A 7,451-nucleotide genomic window follows, 5' to 3' on the forward strand; every position below is an offset into this window, starting at 1 on the left:
GATGAACAAACAGATTGTGAGAGTAGCGAAGATATGCTAGAAAGAGAGAGCGGAGTTGACCCAAATGAACTTGTAAATGATTTACGTTATTATATCGAAGAGTGTGGTTTGACTAAAGAACATCGTGTCTGTGGTGACATTATCAACAAGCTACATGATATGGGAATAATTCAGTAACTTGCCAATAATCTAAAGCAGTAGTCTTATTAGCTGTCGGCGTTATCGTCTCCCATCATCTTAACGTTAAGTCTTCAGGCATTGAGCTGTTACGCCATCGGAGGCGCCTGCGCAATCGTTGTCTTCAGACATTATCCTCGACCCGATAGCCTTATCGTTGCTTTCAGGCATCGAGTTTTTACATCTACTGCAGCTCGGTGTAGATACTGAGAATTTTTTGCTGCGGATAGAGATAGATTCAAGAGAAGAATTGAAACGACTTCCAAAATTCTCAAGCCATTATTAGATAAAATTCTTGAAAAAATTCATAAATACATACAAATACATTATAATATTACATTTATTACATTTTAATATGCATAATATATGTTTACTTGTCCTTGTTTGTTTTATTTCCTCTCTCATTCTACCTTTCATGTATAAGAAAAACCTTACATTTATTATATTTTAATATGCATAATATATGTTTACTTGTCCTTGTTTGTTTTATTTCCTCTCTCATTCTACCTTTCATGTATAAGAAAAACCTTACAAGACCAGTGCTCTACCACTGAGCTAAAGAGGCTCGTGCTAGGTTTTACTAGCAAGCCTGCATATTAGGTTAGAATTTTTGCTAACACTACAGTTATAAAGGAAATAAAATATCAGGTATAAATATTATGTTTATGCTAAAAAACATGTCTGGACATGTAGAAACAGGTCTGAACCTTGACCCCGGATGACCTAAGAATGACGTAATGCTGTTTGGAGTTCATTGACCTCCCTTATCATGATTTATGCTAACATTACGATTTTGAAGAAACTAAGGGACTAATTACAAGTATGTTCTGCGCATGCATTAAACATATTTTTTATTTTTGTCCAAATTCTGAACCTCAATCTCAATGGTTGCTCACGTGATCTCAGTCGAATGGCGCAATACTTTACGTCTTTGCACCAGGAATTTGTGAAATAGAATCTGTTATTCAAGTTTGGTCAAGCATTTTGATTACACCCTGTATAAATATATGTATTCTTTGAATGTTTAGAACTTAGGCGATATTATACATCGGAAAGTGATGGGGACAATTATCCCTTGCAAACAGTAAAAGGCAATAAGAACCCCGTATACAATACGATTATTTCTAGAACGTATGTGCATCCCGCAATGCTACAAGAAGTTATTTGATGGATGCGGTTGCCGAGAACAGAAGAGAAAGGCGGATACGTTTACATAGCAACAACCATGAAGTATGGAGTTAGAAATGTATACAAAGTGGGATACACTAAAGATCCTGAGAAGAGACTTAAAGAGTTCAACAATTATAGAGCCAACTTCGACTTGTTCTTTTACGTAGACTTAATCAGAGTTTCCAGTGCAAGGGAGACAGAGACAGCTGTTCATCAGGCTCCTGAAAGTTATCGTGTGGAGAATGAGCTCTTCATGTGTGAACTGAATTTGCTAAAGGATATTGTTCGACATTTTTCTGAATGATAAATAACGGCAGCATAGTAGCAACAGTAATCATTCTTCATCTAACATTCAAAGTGTTCAGACGTGCTTTTAATATAATCTCAAAATGACAAGTCTAAGAGATGTTTGCTTTGAGCAAATCCAGGACTAGTACTGGTACGGTTTATATGGAGATTTTAAGATTGTCGTTGACAAGAACACAGGCTACTTTAACGCTACAAAGCTATGCCAGGATGGCGACCGAAGATTTGATAACTGGCTACGTAATAAAAGATCGAAAGAACTTATGCGATATTATGCATCGGAAAGTGATGCCTCGGATTCTCCAGCGACATCCCCTGACCCCTCCAACACGGTAAAAGGCAATAAGAACCCCGTGTACAATACGATTATTTCTGGAACGTATGTGAGAGAAGAGTTACTGTTGGATATTGCTTGCTGGATTTCCAAGAGTTTTTATGATAGATGCTACAGAATAGTAAAGGAATATTTCGTTAACGAATTCAAGACCAACTACCAACACGATAATGAAGCTCTAATGTCCAAATTGCACGAATTAAAAACCCGGAATGAGAAGTTGGAAAATTACGTTGAAGATATAAGTCCAAAGGTCGTTAACCCGAACAAACGACACATGTTTGCTATAATACAGAAAAATCAATCAACCGAGTATCCGTACTATATCATTAGAACACAGAGAAGGCGTTTCCCGCAATCCTTGAAGAGGCTACAGAAGAAGCACCCGAAAGCGCGCGTTGTGGCAGATTTAGAGTATAACCCCAACAGTATAAGCCTTTTTAATCGCATCAAGGACGAAATACCGTATATTACATGTAAATACAATGATTTTAAACTAGTAAATACACCGATTGAAATTTTTGTAAATGACGTTAATAAAATGCTAGAAATAGATTAAAATACGAGCGCAATTTAATTTCTTACCCCCTTCTACATAATAAGAATACCTTGAGCAAGCGTCTCATTCTTGTCTTGTTCTTGGTAGTGACAAATCGTAAAAATGAAAACAGCGTTCTACTTTAAAGCAAGAGCCTTGAGAGAGATAAGGAAGCTAAATATTCGCGACGATGTATTAATTAATCAATGGTACTTGGATAAACAGCCTTCATGTTATATACATTATGAAGACGAAAAACCTGTATCGTTTGCCTTGCTGTCTAAAATGAACTTTGACCCCTTCAACAAGCATTCAAATCCAAAGACGTTGAACTACATTTATAGGCTGGAAGCGCATCGTAGAAAAGGACATGCTACAGCCCTTGTAGACCATGTGAAAGAACGTGAACAGTTTTCGGCGTTTTGCAGTAATGAAACTTCAGAGAATTTATTTAAAAAATGCAAATGTAAAAATTACGGTGAAATGTATTGTAATGTTATGTACAGATACCCTTAATAAAACTTGTAACATATGATTGAGTATTATTATTTCTAACCTTTGTAAGTTTGAAAAGATGAGGAAAAATAAAAACGCTGCATGTAAAATATGGTTTTTATTTTTCAATGTAATTATCTATAATACAGAGCGTTACATACAAGTTGTGTGGTCATTCATGAACCTTCTCTTGACGGAGAGAGGCTTATACAGCTTGGTTTGTCGAACAGTTATCACCTCCTGCTCCTTGGTCCTCAAGATGTTTCTTGAGGCCACGCATACAGGGATGGCGGAAGTGTCTAACACCATATCTTTTATGGTATCGAAATTTACCAGTCGTGAGGCTGTGTAGTTAAGGGATATACCATTAATTTTACACACGACATTCTCCTCGTTATCTCTGGTGGAGAAGACCTTGTATGCGTAGTTTTTGATATGCGACACGTCATGTTTTAAAAAACTCGCCTTTATTGAAGAAGTTTCAACACCTTTTAAAACTGATAATTATTTCAAATGTGATAACAGCATAACGTAAAACGTAATAACGTGACGTAAAACATGACGACACCTTATACGCGTAGTAAATTACTAGCTGAGACATGTCGGTACTTGTTCATTCTTCGCTGATCTGTTGAGGTGTACGGAGGTGGCGCTTACGAAGCTAAGAAGAAGATGGGAATTTGGGCTGGTGGTGGACTTCCTTCCTCACGTTAGCGTAACAGGTACCGCTTTCATGCGGGTGAGTACAACCATGGCGTCTGTAATACCAGTCCTAATAAGATAAGGGTTGTCGCCTTCAAGGGGTATGTATAGACAACGCTTTCGTTTGTGCGCATACGTGCGAACATATTTTTGTGGAATTGAGTTGCCGGGGGCTTCCAAGTAATTATTGTGAGGCCCCCCTATGGCTATCAAAGAACCGCCCCCACCCCATTACCTGCCTCTGCAACCGCCCTCTGGACCCGTTTACCGCTTTCCCTTAGCCAAACTGGTAAGTTTTTTTTATTTTTTTTAATTGTTTCAAGCCGCAAATTATTAATTATTTTATGAAAACTTAATATAGAAAAGCAGAAAAATTATTTTATGTAGAAATTAAGCCAAAACTGTACTTTACGTACTGTATGTAGAAAAATTATTAAAAATTAAATGTCATACTGTACTTTACTAAAAAGTAGAAAAATTACGAAATGTTAAATATAGAAAAATTTAGTCTTATTTTTAAAAAAGATTTACTCTTGCGCCTGAACCGGAGAATTCGGGGCAGCACTTTCCGATGCAAGATGACGTCAAACTGTACTTTACTAAAAAAATTGTGGCAAAAAATTATTTTATGAAAAATAAAATCTGAAAATTTTTAATGTAAAGAGTCAATAGTAATTTTTAATTGTAAGGAAAGACCCTATAACATTCAATTATGTTCTAAGTCGCAACGGATCTGTTTAGTTTGAAACACTGCCGTCGAGATGTTTGAATTGCGCTAATTCCCCTACACGACACGGGTACCGTATCAAGCCAGCATATTTAACTGTGTATTGAATCGGTACAAACGACGCGATCTGAAATGCAGAAAAATCTAGCAACTTACCCTTCGTATGCCTTCTTTCTTCGTGGCTCTGTCATTCTGTTATCTTGTTTTGAACTTCATGCCTCTGTAGCCGAAATTCATGCCTTTCTGTCCTGGTTAGACTTTCAACTGCCTATAAAATTAATGCTTTAGATTTTTAGCCATCATTTTGTTGTCAAATAATTTGTAACTTTTTATAAAGACCCTGTAGCTATTGTTTTTGCTCAACTGCTAAAATAACACCCTGTATAATACTGGTTTTAAATAAAAAAAATTTTAATCTGATTTTGGTTTTGATTTTTATGATTCTAGTAAATTGCCTTTATCTTTTTCAATAAAGATTCGTCTAATTACCTATTGTTTAATTGTTTTTGGTTCATTTTTTCAGTTATTATAATAAAGCCCTGTATTTAATTTTCGGTTAGTTAACGTTTATTACGAATAGGTGATTTTTTCTATATTAAATAAACTGTTTTACCAGCTAAATTATAGTTTTTAGAATGTTAATATGTTTTGAGGATTTTTTTAACCTGTTTTCCTGTTGAAATAAGCCAATATTTTTAATTATAGAAGTTTTCTTTACTATGAAAAATAATTATAGTTTAATATTAATGCTTTAAATATGATTTTATTATAAATAGGCTATTTTAACAGCTAATTATAGTTTTAGAATACATGGACTGTGTATTAAAACTGAAAAGTAATCTGAAATGATGATATTTGAAGCAACTTACCCTTCGTATGCCTTGTTTTTGGTTTCCATCTCTCTGTCATTCTGTAGCCAAAATGCATGCCCTTCCAACGCCGCTCTCCCTGTGTCTTTCCGCTGTCTATAAAAATAATAATATAAAAATTAATTCTTTAGATTTTAGCCACCATCTTGTTGTTAACTAATTTGTATATTTTATAAAGGCCCAGTAGCTATTGTTTCTTCTCAACTGCCAAAATAATACCCTGTATAATGGTGGTTTTAAATAGAATTTTTCTTCGATAGATAATAAACGTGTAAGTGAATTTGTTTAATATGCCACTAATTTTGGTAGCTGGTTTGACTGTTTTAGAATTTAATGCTAATATTTTTAGTTATAGAATTTTTTACTATGAGAAGTAATTGCCGTTTAAGATTATAACTGCTATACAAAGCTACGTTTTTAACTGAAAATGTGTATATAGACTTACCTTTCTTTATCCAAAAGGATACACACAAAAAGCACCACTCACTATAATAATCCGAGAAACTTTTAACAAAAAACAAGCAGAGCAGACTCGTTGATTATATGACTAATTATAAAATTGATTATTAACAGTCTTAGCCAAGAAAAGCCGCAAAGTGCAGTGAAAAGGAGGAGTGGGGGTAAAATTCGTCAAAAATGACCAGGATGAACCTTCATAAGAAAATACATGGGATTTTGGCGTTGAACTCACATAGCATATTATTATTAAAACAAATTAGACTAAATGGATTGTCATTTCAATACCGTAATAGATTTTATTAACAAAAGATTATTAATATATTTTGTGTAAGAAAATTACTGAAAGTTAATACAACGTATTTTTTATGTATATAAAAGGAAGTATAAATGTTTTTCTTCCTAATATTAAATATATAAACAAATGCATTTCTAAAAATGTCATTTATTATTTTCAAAAGTTTGATAATCTAGATCAGGGAGACTAGACAAAGAGCACGAACTCATACGGGAAAATTGACAAATTTGTGCAAGAAATGGCAGAAGTTGGGGTATCGCTAGTGTTCCATATGTACCGAAGTGAATGTAGCATAATAAATACGAGTGAAGTAAGCAAATAACCAATTTTATTTTATAATGAGTTGAGTAGATATATCGGGGAGGTATAGATAATGTATTAACCTAAAAACTAGAAGTCAAGTCAATAATTATTGCAATTTGTTTTTATAGTGGTAAATAAAAAGTTTCGAAAATAATTTAAATATGGTAATAGTATGTGCAGTGAATGACTGTCAACAGATTTAAATGAAAAACAGTACATTTGTGATCTGCATTTTTATATAATTCAAAGTAGCTTATATTATTTATTTTAAAATTTTTAACACATCAAAAATGGCATGATTAATGTATAATTCAAACTGCCGCTTTTTTATCTCCCCTCTCTAAAGGGTCATATGGACACTAGCGCCCTCTTATTTTGGTAAGATTTTTGTTTACATGGAGTTCAGGCTCCTTGTGTAGTAGTCTCCATTATCTAGATAATAAATATAGGAATAATAATCAAAATTTACAACTTACCCTGAAATTCACACCAGTAGAGTATGTTAGAGAGTTCTAATCCACCCCCACCCCATTTTACCCCCCCACCACCACTTTTTTTTACCCAGCCAATCAGAAGACGGAGAGTTTTAATCCGCCCCTCCCACTACATTCCTCCCATCACTTGGCCCCGCCTCTTTTTAACCCAGCCAATTAGAGGACGGAGAGTTCTAGTCCGCCCCTCCCACTACTTTCCTCCCACCACTTGGCCCCGCCTCATTTTAACTCGGCCAATAAGAAGACGGAGAGTTCTAGTCCGCCCCTCCCACTACTTTCCTCCCACCACTTGGCCCCGCCTCATTTTAACTCGGCCAATAAGAAGACGGAGAGTTCTAGTCCGCCCCTCCCACTACTTTCCTCCCACCACTTGGCCCCCGCTTCCTTTTTACCCAGCCAATTAAAAGACGGAGAGTTCTAATCCGCCCTCCCTCCACTTTTATACTATAACATTAAAATATCTACCATTTTCACTTTCTACCACGCTTTAGATAATAACAGAAGTATAATGTATGTCATTAACAAAGAATTATTAACTGTTATCCAAGAAAATTATGAATACAATTTGCAAAATTATAAGAG

The 7,451-nt window shown here is 34.9% G+C and overlaps 1 long non-coding RNA gene across 1 annotated transcript; it reads right to left on the reverse strand.

The window, feature by feature from the left end:
* Nucleotides 1-4,633: 4,633 nt before the first annotated feature.
* Nucleotides 4,634-5,915, reverse strand: LOC111691691. Its single transcript, XR_002763024.1, has 3 exons — nt 5,764-5,915; nt 5,319-5,414; nt 4,634-4,717 (listed from the first exon to the last, which is right to left on the reverse strand). It is a non-coding gene; the product is annotated as an uncharacterized LOC111691691 (long non-coding RNA).
* Nucleotides 5,916-7,451: the final 1,536 nt, after the last annotated feature.

The sequence above is a fragment of the Anoplophora glabripennis genome, unplaced genomic scaffold (genome assembly GCF_000390285.2).
Source record: "Anoplophora glabripennis isolate ALB-LARVAE unplaced genomic scaffold, Agla_2.0 scaffold208, whole genome shotgun sequence".
Lineage (NCBI taxonomy): Eukaryota > Metazoa > Arthropoda > Insecta > Coleoptera > Cerambycidae > Anoplophora > Anoplophora glabripennis.